The sequence below is a fragment of the Mirounga angustirostris genome, unplaced genomic scaffold (assembly GCF_029215605.1).
Source record: "Mirounga angustirostris isolate CCGP_5_RB_7025 unplaced genomic scaffold, mMirAng1.0.hap1 SCAF_6, whole genome shotgun sequence".
Lineage (NCBI taxonomy): Eukaryota > Metazoa > Chordata > Mammalia > Carnivora > Phocidae > Mirounga > Mirounga angustirostris.
Genome location: NW_026991714.1, coordinates 133,790,251 through 133,803,157, shown reverse-complemented (window position 1 = coordinate 133,803,157; position 12,907 = coordinate 133,790,251).

The window sequence follows — 12,907 nt, the reverse complement described above, 5'->3', positions numbered from 1 at the left end:
AACTCCCTGAGCAAACAAAATCATTTAAGCCACATAAGCAAAAAATATCTAGCTTATTTCATGCGCATAAGTGCAACTTAGGTTCTTATAAATGCCTCTGATAAAAAAAATCCTTTCTAAAATGGTTTAAGATAATTTAACCAATCTTCTGCTGTCTAGAAACCCCCACTGCAATAATCAAGCATTGTAAACAACTCCCTCATTCTCATTTTATATCACTTCACTTCATATCAGTAACGGATTTGAAAACTTCTAGCTCATGAACTGTTGTACTTACAATAAGATCTTACTAAAAACTATTTTACTGGTATGATTTTAATTTTTAGCATTTCTGGATTTGACACCCTTTGAAATGCACTTGCTGGTTTGCATAATTGCTACTATTTCTAATTCTCAACTTTGAGGCCAACAGAGGTTGTCCTTCTATATAACAATCATACTTAAACTACCAGTTTTAAGCAAAGGAAAGTCTTTATTGCATTCCTGTCTCTAGCAGACATGGGACCATCAAGTTAGACCAAGAGAATAAGATGTTTTTAACACCATAAATAAACAACAACAAGGTACTTTTCCATAGAAGAGAAAAAGCATTTCTGCCTATTATGCAAACCAAATGTGAAGGAGGGAGGGGGGAGCAAATCCTAATTTATTAACTATCAATAAGGGTCCAAAAAACAAACAAAAGTTCATGTAGAAGAGGTGTTAAGTATTAAAGAATTAAAATTGGAGAAAGAAAGCATTAAAATATCACAAGGCTAACAAGATCTGAGGTACTGCTGAAAATGCTACCAACCCAAAGGTTGGAGAGAATGAAATTATTTAAACTTGGAAATTCAGTGCCCTACAGAGAAGGAATTCAAATCTGTGAGAAGGGGTTACTGCTTACTGGTGTTTGTATCTCTAGGCTAAGATGAGATACCCAATTTGCCTGGGACCCAGAACTCTAAAGAACAGGTGCTGACAGGCTGGTGCTGGAGTCTGAGAGGCACAGCGGAGCTACTTCTGGAACTGTTGGATGATAATGAAAGGGAATCCACTGCCGGTATTGGAGTAACTTGCTCCTGGTGGGATGAGCAAATTTGCTAGGGTCTTGCTAAGAGATTAAGAAGAGTGCCCACCCAAACACACACCCCAAGAGAAAACAAAAAACAAGAAGCAAAATGATAAGAGACAACAAACCCCTTGTACTTTCTCCAACTTTCTAGTCTCCCATTACTGTGCCCTCTCAGTAAAATTTAACAGGAGGCCGCTGGCAAAACAGAAATGAGGTGTAAGTCCCAGTTGCAGCTGGGAAGTAATACTTCAATAATTGTCAGTTATTGAAGTATTGCTTACGTAACTAGTAATTTAGGAATTACCAAACTAGCAATTTAGGAATTTGTTTTGGTCTACAAAGTTCTTCCCTATTTATGTCATTCAATGTATTTGATCTCCACATAGCAGACATGAGGACATCCATTTTCCATATGAAGAAATCAGGTTAGAACAAATGACATTTACATATCCAACAGCCTGTGGATTGCAGAGTCAGCTTTAGAACATAAAACTTAGCCTACCCTTCCACTGTTGCAATAATCACAAGATGCAAATCCTACAGGCAACTGAACCCTTAAGGCTACTTGATTCCACAAATCCTGATCTCCTGCAGCAATAGAAAGCTGGATCTTTGAAATGCTTATTGTCCCAAGTACAGATGATAGGCATTTGTCTTAATTAAATTCAGAATATGAAATGTCTCCAGCTGAAAATATGGGAGATCCAAGATCAACTGACTGTAATGTTCACTTAAACAATTATATGCCTTTTACAAATGCTGGAAGAATTAGCACCTTAAAATAACTATCTCAGAGAGGTAACACCCCCCTTCTCCTGCCCCTGTGAAAGAAATGGACTCCAGTTCATTTTAAAATAGGATTTTCCGGGCGCCTGGGTGGCTCAGTTGGTTAAGCGACTGCCTTCGGCTCAGGTCATGATCCTGGAGTCCCGGGATCGAGTCCCGTATCAGGCTCCCTGCTCAGCGGGGAGTCTGCTTCTCCCTCTGCCCTCTTCCCTCTCATGCTCTCTGTCTCATTCTCTCTCTCTCAAATAAATAAATAAAACCTTTAAAAAAAATAAAATAAAATAGGATTTTCCTCACCCTGCCACCATACAAGGTGAATTACCACGACTGGAGGAAAAAAACAAATGTATCCCTGCCTCGAGGGATGGCATTCCTTCTTACCATGTGTGAAAAACAAACAAATGTTGGTTTAAAAGCTGCACATAGTTGTGAGGTCTCAAGGTTAATGGCAACTTTGAGCATTTTGCAGTTGTGTAGCATACAACATAAACAATTCTAAAGGTCAACCTGTTTTCCACAGAAGGCTAGTTGTGTAGATGCTTGATAAATGCTTTTTTAGGAGAGATGCATTTCTACAATTAAGTTTAGCTACATATGTATTATGTTCTAACTGCTGGACTTACTAGTATCTTTATTTTAGTGGGCATTATGGAGCTTTATGTATTTTCCAAGTTCGTATGCCAAAAACTGAAGACTTTTTCTAGGAACATCTGCAGAGAATTATGCTAATAGCCCATGAAACAGATTTGGAAAAACATTTATTTAAACAGATAACATTTTTGGCCCTACCAATACCCTTATCTTTTACCAAAAATTTACCCGGAAAGAAAAGTTCCACTTGATTTCAAGACTTCTTTTTCTCCACTGCTATTTTATGCCCCAACAGACACACACTTGGGTTGATTTTGTTATTTAGTACAAAACTGTAGTTCTTTTACAAAAAAAAAAAAAAAAAAAAAAAGAAAGGCAAAAGATTACCAATAGAAAATATGCTAAAGAGCCCTCCCAAAAATCTAAGATTTTTCCTTAGGGCTATTTCAGGGTAAATGTGTATTCAAAATTCCACAGTCTCTCTCTTTTCCCCTGACAAAGCCAGACCGTTTCCTCCACTCACTAGAAAAGGGCCTTGTCACTTGTGATGTGAATGTAGAGAAGTCTGTTACAAATAGTGTTTGCATCTCTTGATGTGTGTAGCTTTCTTGACTCAGGCACCCCTTCAAGGAAGAGGGAGTCTGAGAGTGGCTGTAGGCTTGGCTTTTTTGGATGGAAAAAAGATGGCAAAAGGGAGAGGGGAGATAGAATTGGCCAAAATACTTACATCTTTTCATTTCAAGCTGCCTTCTCCTATCAAAAGATACTAGAGCTAGAAAGGTCATCCAACCCTCGCCTTTTACAAGGAAGAAACAGAACCATGAAATGGCTTGTCCAAAACCCACAACAGACACACACACTAGCTTCCAAACAAGAAATAAACCTGAAATCTCCTATCCCTTCATGCCTGGTTAGTACTTATTCACTGAAGAGCCTTCTTCAGGTGGGCTGGGTTAGGTTGAGATGAATTTCACATGGTTTACATCTATGGCATCTAAACCTGGCTAATCATCAGATTCGCCTGGATTTCTTTTACAGCTACAGATTTCCGGGTCCCATCTCACAGCTCATGATATCAAAATCCTAGAGACTGTATTTCTCCAATCTAAAATCTGTCCCAGTGAGTCTGAGATCATAAAAGTTTGATATCTCTGGAGAAGATAATGCATTTTGAGAATCATGAGATATAACTCAGTTTGTCCTAGACTTGCCTTTATTCTATATGTAAATATAAAAGTTCAGGAGTCAAGAGTATGATTGCTACTTTGACCATGCCTAGCTAGGCCTTGCTATATGACATATGGTGAGTTGGTTACTTTTTATTTTTTCAAGTCACACTCATTCTGAAAGCTGGGTTACTATGACCTGTCTGGAGGTCCTATGTAAGACTAATTAATTACTAGGAGAAGAGGACTTTAATCTTTCAACAAAAAGCATCTAGAAATTGTAATCTGTCTCTCCATTTAACAACACTTTAAATTCCAAATATGCCAAAATGATGGAGAAACTTCCAAGTGATTAAAAACAAACAAAGCCTGCTCTATACATGGACCCAGGATCTGGATACTTCATACAGAAATATTTTTTTGGATGAGAAACAGGTGCTCCGCAATTTAAAAGCATATTTTACCCTAAATAGACTGGTCTTTCCCATTTCTGTCTTTCTCTTTAAAGTTGGGCTATCTCATCTGTTTTCTGTTTGTTTGTTTTGTTTTGTTTTCATTTTCTGTTTTGTTTTTAATGAGAATAAAAGGACAAGTGGTATTTTCATTACAGATAAGAAATATATGTTTTAAGCATACTCTGGGGAAATACACCAGTTGTCCAATTATGATTAGAAGCAAGCTGCCATAGAAAATGAAATTTTACCGAATTTCTTATGTATTTGCATGTTTGCAAGGTGCAAGTGTTTATACTGACAGAAGAGGGTTTTCAGATCTTGCAGGTAGCAACAAGACCAAAAGATGCATTTTAAACAGAAGAACAAACCAATAGCTGAAATTTGACTTCTAATTACCATAAGTCTCATATTTTTTTTCCTATTTTATTGTAGGTATGTAGACTCTAAACTGTATTCGAAATTCTGTAGTTAGAGACAGTTCACTTCCTGGAGCTGGAGGTGAGAACAGCATTCCTTCTTGCATCTCACAAGTCAAGGTTATAAGCAGCCATCTTTGTTATCAACACCAAAACACCTTTCCATGTAGCTATTGTGTGTGAGGGACTAAACAAAGTCTGGAAAACAATGAGAAGTGATAGTTAAGAATGTGAGCTCTGCCATCAGACTTCCTGGAACCAAAGCCTGACTTCATCATTTTACCAGATGTGTACATCTGGGCAATTTACTTAACCTCTCTATGGCTCAGTATAGTTGTATGATAAATGATAGAGATGATAATATCTCCAACATTGAATGTTTCCAAAGTGTTACATCCTATAATGTCTGACAGAGACTCAGCAAAGTGTATATTTAGTAGCTGGGACCCAATAAATGGAAATACTGACATGAAGAATATGGAAATATAATTATGGAGTAAATTAATAATAATCCAGGGAATATAATATTCTAATATAACCAAATGAGTTAAAAAATATTTATTGAGCATTTTACTATGTGCCAGGAATTGAGCTCTAAGATGAAGATGATATAGAAATCTTCTTGCCTCAGAGAAAACCTAATAAATGTGGGTAAGGCATAAATAACTGTTAATGATGCCACAAGGCTGGCTGTGGTAAATGTTCTAAATTCAAAGGAGGAAGGGACTAGTAAATATAAGGGAGGATTCATGGGTGAGGAAACACTGAAGCTTGACCTTATAAGAGGTATAATTGGGCCAGAAAGAGAATGAGGGGGATGATATTCTAGAGTCAGGAAATGGACTGAACAGGAGTATGGCATTTGGAACAGGCAAGTATATTTAAGAAACAATGAGTAGATCCTTTGTTTGTAGCAGATTCCTTTTGTTTTGAAAATCAGAGGGAAACACAAGGTTGCATCCTGGGCTAATGGAAGAATTGAAATGTGGAGGCAAATTTGAGCATAGTGTAGACAGGAATTATCTGGTCAAGCCTAAGTTTTCAGGAAGCTCCCCAGTACCTACAATGTCATAGGGAAGTCCCACTTCGTGTGGGAGGTGAGTGAATGTCCTTTGATGTCTTTCTGAAGGTCTGATTTGTGGCTCAGCTTTGCTTGCCATGGGGAGCCAAGGACAGGCCACCAGCAAGGGAATAATGAGATGAAAGAGGTGATTCCTGGCCTCTGCTCTGCCAGATATTCAAAGTGTAACCATGAGCAAGTCTATCTCCTCCTCAGACTGCTACTCCCTTCATGGTTTCTCTTTTACAGACTGACTGTGAGAATTCAATGAGCTAATTTCTATGGCAAGTGCCTTGTGGGTTGTCAGGAGCTGTGTTAATAAAAGAGTAAGGAAATTAAGATAAATTTGATAATATCCACTGAGATTCATATTGAGAAAAAAGCAGAACACAAATCCAGCTTTCAGCCCCCAGTCTCTTCTTTCGTCCTAGCCCCCACCGTATCAATACTTCCATGGGTAGAGATCTCTCGCTCTTATGCTAGACACTGTGATAAGTGCCTTGTAAACATTATTTCTAGCCAGCACCTCCCCTCCATGAAGTAAGCACTACTGGCATCCCAGTTTACAGATCAGAAAAAGGATGCCCAAGGCTCCCTCCTTCACAGTGGGCCAACCCTCTGTCATAAACCACTTTTGCAATGAACCTCCAAGTTTACATCACAGGGGCCCTGAGGCCAGGGACCAGCTGCTTACATGCTGCTCCTTATGACCTGGGTTTCAGGGTACCCAGGAAGGCCCACTGCTACCACCTTCCCCTATGTTACGCTCTTGGCCTCCAAGCACCTCCAATTTGCCTTCTTGGTTGACAATATGTTCATTTTAAAAACTAGAGAGAACAGAAGCACATACTAAATGGTCTTTTGGTTACTGATGGCCTATCATGGTGCTGTAGAAAGAACCATGCTAGAATGTCCTTCAGAGATACTTATGCTCAGTGATACTTATGTATTTGATCTAACCATTCATCTGATAGTTACATCTTCCCTCCAACATCCTCACCAAGGATATTTCTCCAAAGATCTGAGGCAACACATTTCATGGCTCTCTAAATTCAAGAAAAACATATTCAAATTTCTGATGAATATCTTTACTTTCATGATCTAGAGCAATGTTCTCCAATACAACTTTTCTGTGATGATATAAATATTTTCTTTTTTTTAAAAAAAATTATTTATTCATTTGAGAGAGAGAGAGCACAAACAGGGAGAGGGAGAAGCAGAATCCCTGCTGAGCAGAAAGTCCAATGTGGGACTCAATCCAGGACCCTGAAATCATGACCTGAGCAGAAGGCAGATACTTAGCCATCTGAGTCACCCAGGTGCCCCATCTGTGATGATATAAATATTTTCTAATCTACATTGTCCAATACAATGACCACCCTCTAGCAATCTATTCTAATTAATTTAAATTTAAATAACTGCATTTGGCTAATGGCTACCATATTAGATAGCATAGGCTTAGAGGCTCATTCAGTTTATCTGAATCAAAGAAACTAAAGTCAAACTTCCTTGAAAAACCTGCTTTGCGTCTTCTTGTATTTCCCACCCAAAGACAGTTACAATCCATTCCAGAAATCTTGGAATTATCCTAGAGTTATCTGGGCTTGCAATCTGTCATAAAGCTCTGTGAAATTTACCTTCCACATGATCCTTATTGTTGCCTGGCTTCTGTATTTCACTGATCCTATCTTTTCATGCCTCTTTATTTCTCTCTGCATTCTGTGTCCCTCTGTTATGTCTCTCTATCACTTATCTAACTAGCCTAAAACCCCTGTCTCTGCATGACTACTACAATAAGTTCTCTAAAAGGCATGTCTGACACTGACACTCTACTGCTTGAAATTCTTCAGTACCCTCCATTGCATTCTAGATATGATCTAGATTTTTTTTGAGGTACCTCATGATCTGGTCCATTCCTGACATTCCAGTGCACTTGTCATTACTCAGATTTGCTTCCTACATTTGTATAGGCTGTCCTTTTATATTACAGACAGTCCTTATATTTTTATAAGGAAGGCAGTGCCCAAGACAACAAGAACAGATGCTGCAGACCCAGATAGTCTGGGTTTAAATTTTGGGTCTACCACTTAGCTTTCCTCAGCTTACAGTTAGTTACCTGTAAAAGTGGAATAATAAGAGCACCTCCCTCTTAGAGTTGATCAGATAATATTTATAAAGCATACAGTGTGTTTGAGACATTCCACAAACATTTGCTCTTGTTACTAATATTCTTGACATGTCCACCTACTAGATCCCTACTTATATTTCAAGATTCAGATAGCACATATAAAGGATATCATTTGTACTGGCCCTCCCCCTTCCACCCCCATTTTTCCTCCTAAACTGTAATATCCTGATTAAACTGGCATGCCATTTTCATTGGTCTTAATGTACAGAAGGTAATTATTATTTTCTTATATTCAACTCCCCTATGAAGATTATAAACACCTTGAAAGTAAGAACTATGGCTACTTCAGGTATGACTCACTTGTCCCAGCATCTAATCCACTATTCATATTCAATAAATACAAACTTCCCAAATGAAGTTTGGGAAAGACAAAGCACAGTTTTTCAGGGATGAGTGTGGGTCTCCCCAGATGTAGAAACTGCTAAGAGATTGACATTACTAGGATTGGTAGTAGTTAATTACTCAACCAGCTTTCAGATCAATGGTTGAAATGAATAATCTACCAGCACTTCTTTGATTAAAATGGACAACCTGTAACTCAGGCATTCTACCAGAATCCTGGATCTAAACAGCTGTGATGCAGCCAGCCTTCAGTCACACTAGAGACAGCTAATTTTATTCAGGATATTTAGATTCTGAACTGAATCTTCATCAGAATCCTAATTGGGTAGAAAAGTGCTAACTATGAATATTCTCTGGAATATCGTACCCCCAAGAAGTCAACATTTGGGCAAATATGAGGCTGCTCTCATCAAAATCACACTGGAAATTGGGGCACATGGGTGGTTCAGTTGTTTGGGCATCTGATTCTTGATTTCAGCTCAGGGTCCTGAGATCAAGCCCTGCATCAGGCTCCATGCTGGGCATCTACCTGCTTAAGATTCTCTCTCTTCCTCTCCCTCTGCCCCTTGCCCCCACTTGCATGCATGCTCTCTCTCTCAAAAAAAAAAAAATCAGGGGAAAAGATGACAGAGGAGTAGGGGACCCTATTCCAACTGGTCCCCAGAATTGAGCTGGATATCTACCAGACCACTCTGAACACCCACAGATGTAAGAAGATAGATCTGGATCTCTACAAACAGAATATCGCAGGTGGTTGGTTTTGGGGTATGAAGAGGGGAGCCCTGATTCCACAGGCAGATATCGGAGGAGAAGGATAAACAGAAGGCAGAAGGAGCCCAGCCATGGGGATCCTACACTGCCGGTGAGCGATAGCCTCCCATGCTGGGGACTGGGCACAGACTCACAGACTGGTAGCAGTGGGGAAAGGACTTTAGGGCAGCCCCCCTGATGAAAATCAGAGTGGTGGGGGCTGCACATGCGAACTGGGGGCAGCTGGCAGTTTTAGAAGCACAAAGGGCAGAGACGTGCCCCGACCTGGAGGCAAGGACTGGGAGCGCTGTGGAGGGGCACACAACCCAGGACACTGCAGTTTATAGCAGCATGGACAAAAACAGAGATAGTGTGGCCTGGACAGCTCACTGAAGAACAGAATGTGATCTCTCTGCTCTGAGGCAGAGGGTTGGAAATGGTCTCTTCTGCTCTGACTCTTGGAAGAGATGAGGAAAGCCACCAGGGAAAGCTGCCAGAGAACAAAAGCCCCCCCAAACCGGTTTTCACTGAGTTCATCACTCACCACAGGGGGCAGGGCAATTCTGACCAAACAGGGTTGCCTGAGTAACAGTGCAGCAGGCCTCTCCCCCAGAAGACAGATTGGGAAAACAAGAGGCCAGCAACCCTAAGGACCCTATAAAACAAGTGCATCTTGCTTGGGTTGTGGTCAATAATTTGGACTCTATACGTTCCCTCAACCACCCCTCAACAGAATGACTAAGAGGAGGAACCCTCAAAATAGGAAAGACTCAGAGATTATGACTTATGCCACAGATTTACAAATGGATTCAGATATAACCAAGATATTGGAGATGGAATTCAGGCTAGCAATTGTGAAGACAATGGCTAGAATGGAGAAATCAATTAATGGCAACATAGAGTCTCTAAGGGCAGAAATAAAGGCTGAATTTGCAGAACTTAAAAATGCTATCAATGAGATCCAATTTAATCTAGATAATCTAACAGCAGGGATAAGTGAGGCAGAAGAATGAATTAGTGACCTGGAAGACAATTTAATAGATAAAAAGGGAAAAAAAGGAGGCCAGGGAAAAACAACTCAGAATCCATGAAAATAGAGAAATAAGTGACACCATGAAATGTTCCAGTGTCAGAATTGTTGGAATCCCAGAGGGGGTGGAGAGAGAGAGAACTAGAAGATATATTTGAGCAAACTGTAGCTGAGAACTTCCCTAATCTGGGGAATGAAACAAACATTTGTGTCCTAGAGGCAGAGAGGACCCCTCCCAAGATCAAGGAAAACAGGCCAACATCCCAGCATGTAATAGTAAAACTTGCAAATCTTAGAACCAAGGAAACCATCTTAAGGGCAGTTGGGGGAAGAGATTCCTTACGTACAGAGGGAGGAACATCAGAATAATGTCAGACCTATCCACAGAGACCTGGCAAGCCAGTAAGGGCTGGCAAGACATATTCAGGGTACCTAACGAGAAGAATATGCAGCCAAGAATACCTTATCCGGCAAGGCTGTCATTTAGAATGGATGCAGAGATGCAGAGCTTCCAAGACTGGAAGAAACTGAAAGAATATGTGACCACTAAGCTGGCCCTGCAAGAAATATTAAGGGCAGTTCTATAAAAGGAGAAAGACCCCAAGAGTGATCTACAACAGAAATTTACAGGGACAATCTATAAAAACAAGGTCTTCACAGGCAACATGATGACAATAAATTCATATCTTTCAATAATCACTCTCAATGTGAATGGCCTAAATGCTCCCATAAAACAGCACAGGGTTGCAGATTGGATAAAAAGACAGGACCCATCCATATGCTGTCTACAAGAGACTCATTTTGAACCTAAAGATACAACCAGACTGAAAGTGAAGGGATGGAGATCCATCTTCTATGCCAGCAGACCTCAAAAGAAAGCTGGGGTAGCAAATCTTATATCAGACAAATTAGATTTTAAACTAAAGACTGTAGTTAGAGACACAGAAGGACACTATATCATTCTTAAAGGATCTATCCAACAAGAAGATCTAACAATTGTAAATATCTATGCCCCCAACTTGGGAGCAGCCATCTACATAAGCCAACTGTTAACCAAAATAAAGAGTCATATTGATAACAATACATTAATTGTAGGAGACCTCAATACTCCACTCTCAGCAATAGACAGATCATCTAAGCAGAAAATCAACAAAGAAATAAGAGCTTTGAATGACACAGTGGACCAGATGGCCCTCATAGATATATACCGAACATTCCACCCTGAAACAACAAAATAAGCATTCTTCTTGAGCACACATGGAACATTCTCCAGAATAGACCACATACTGGGTCACTAATCAGGTCTCAACCAATACCAAAAGATTGAGATTATTCCCTGCATATTCTCAGACCATAATGCTTTAAAACTGGAATTCAATCACAAGAAAAAATTTGGAAGAAATTCAAACACTTGGAAGCTAAAGACCACTCTGCTCAAGAATGTTTGGGTCAACCAGGAAATCAAAGAAGAACTTAAACAATTCATGGAAACCAATAAGAATGAAAACACATCGGTCTGAAACCTATGGGATACTGCAAAGTTGGTCCTAAGGGGGAAATACATAGCCATCCAAGCCTCACTCAAAAAAATAGAAAACTCCCAAATTCACCAACTAACTTTACACCTTAAAGAACTAGAAAAAAAGAAACAAACGATGCGTAAGCCACACATTAGAGGAGAAATAATTAAGATTAGAGATCAATGAATTAGAAACCAGAAACACAGTAGATCAGATCAACTAAACTAGAAGGTGGTTCTTTGAAAGAATTAGTAAGATCGATAAACCACTGGCCAGACTTATCCAGAAGAAAAGAGAAAGGACCCAAATTAATAAAATTATGAATGAAAGGGAGAGATCATGAGTAACACCAAGGAAATAGAAACAATTATTAAAAATTATTATCAACAACTTTATGCCAATAAACTGAGCAATTTGAATAAAATGGATGCCTTCCTGGAAACCTATAAACTGCCAAGACTGAAACAGGAAGAAATTGACAATCTGAATAGGCCAATAACCAGTAACGAGATTGAAGCAGTGATTGAAAACCTCCCAAAAAACAAGAGTCCAGGGCCTGATGGATTCCCTTGGCAATTCTACCAAACAATCAAAGAAGAAATAATATCTATTGTCCTGAAGCTGTTTCAAAAAATAGAAACAGAAGGAAAGCTTACAGACTCATTCTATGAGGCAAGCATTACCTTAATCCCAAAACCAGGCAAAGATCCATCAAAAAAGAGAATTTCAGACCAATATCCCAGTGAATATGGATTCCAAAATCTTCAACAAAATCCTAGTTAATAGGATCCAACAATACATTAAAAGGATCATCCACCATGACCAAGTGGGATTCATCCCCGGGATGCAAGCGTGGTTCAACATTCACAAATCAATCAATGTGATAGAACACATTAATAAGAGGAGAGAGAAGAACCATATGGTCCTCTCAATTGATGCAGAAAAAGCATTTGACAAAATACAAATCCTTTCCTGATTAAAACTCTTCAGAGTATAGGGATAGAGGGAATATTCCTCAAGTTCATAAAATGCATCTATGAAAAACCCACAGTGAATATCATCCTCAATGGGGAAAAGCTGAGAGCCTTTCCCTTAAGATCAGAAACACATCAAGGATGCCCACTCTCATCACTATTGTTCAACATGGTACTAGAAGTCCTAGCAACAGCAATCAGACAACAAAAAGAAATAAAAGGTATTCAAACTGGCAAAGAAGAAGTCAAACTCTCTCTTTTCTCAGATGACATGATGCTTTATGTGGAAAACCCAAAAGACTCCACCCCCAAATCACTAGAACTCATACAGCAATTCAATAATGTGGCAGGATACAAAACCAATGCACAGAAATCAATTGCTTTCATATAAACTAACAATGCAACTGTAGAAAGAGAAATTAGAGAAATGATTCCATTTACAATAGCACCAAAAACCATAAGATACCTCGGAATAAACCTAACCAAAGAGGTAAAGGATCTATACTCTAGGAACTACAGAACACTCATGAAAGAAACTGAAGAAGATGGAAGATGGAAAAACATTCCATGCTCAT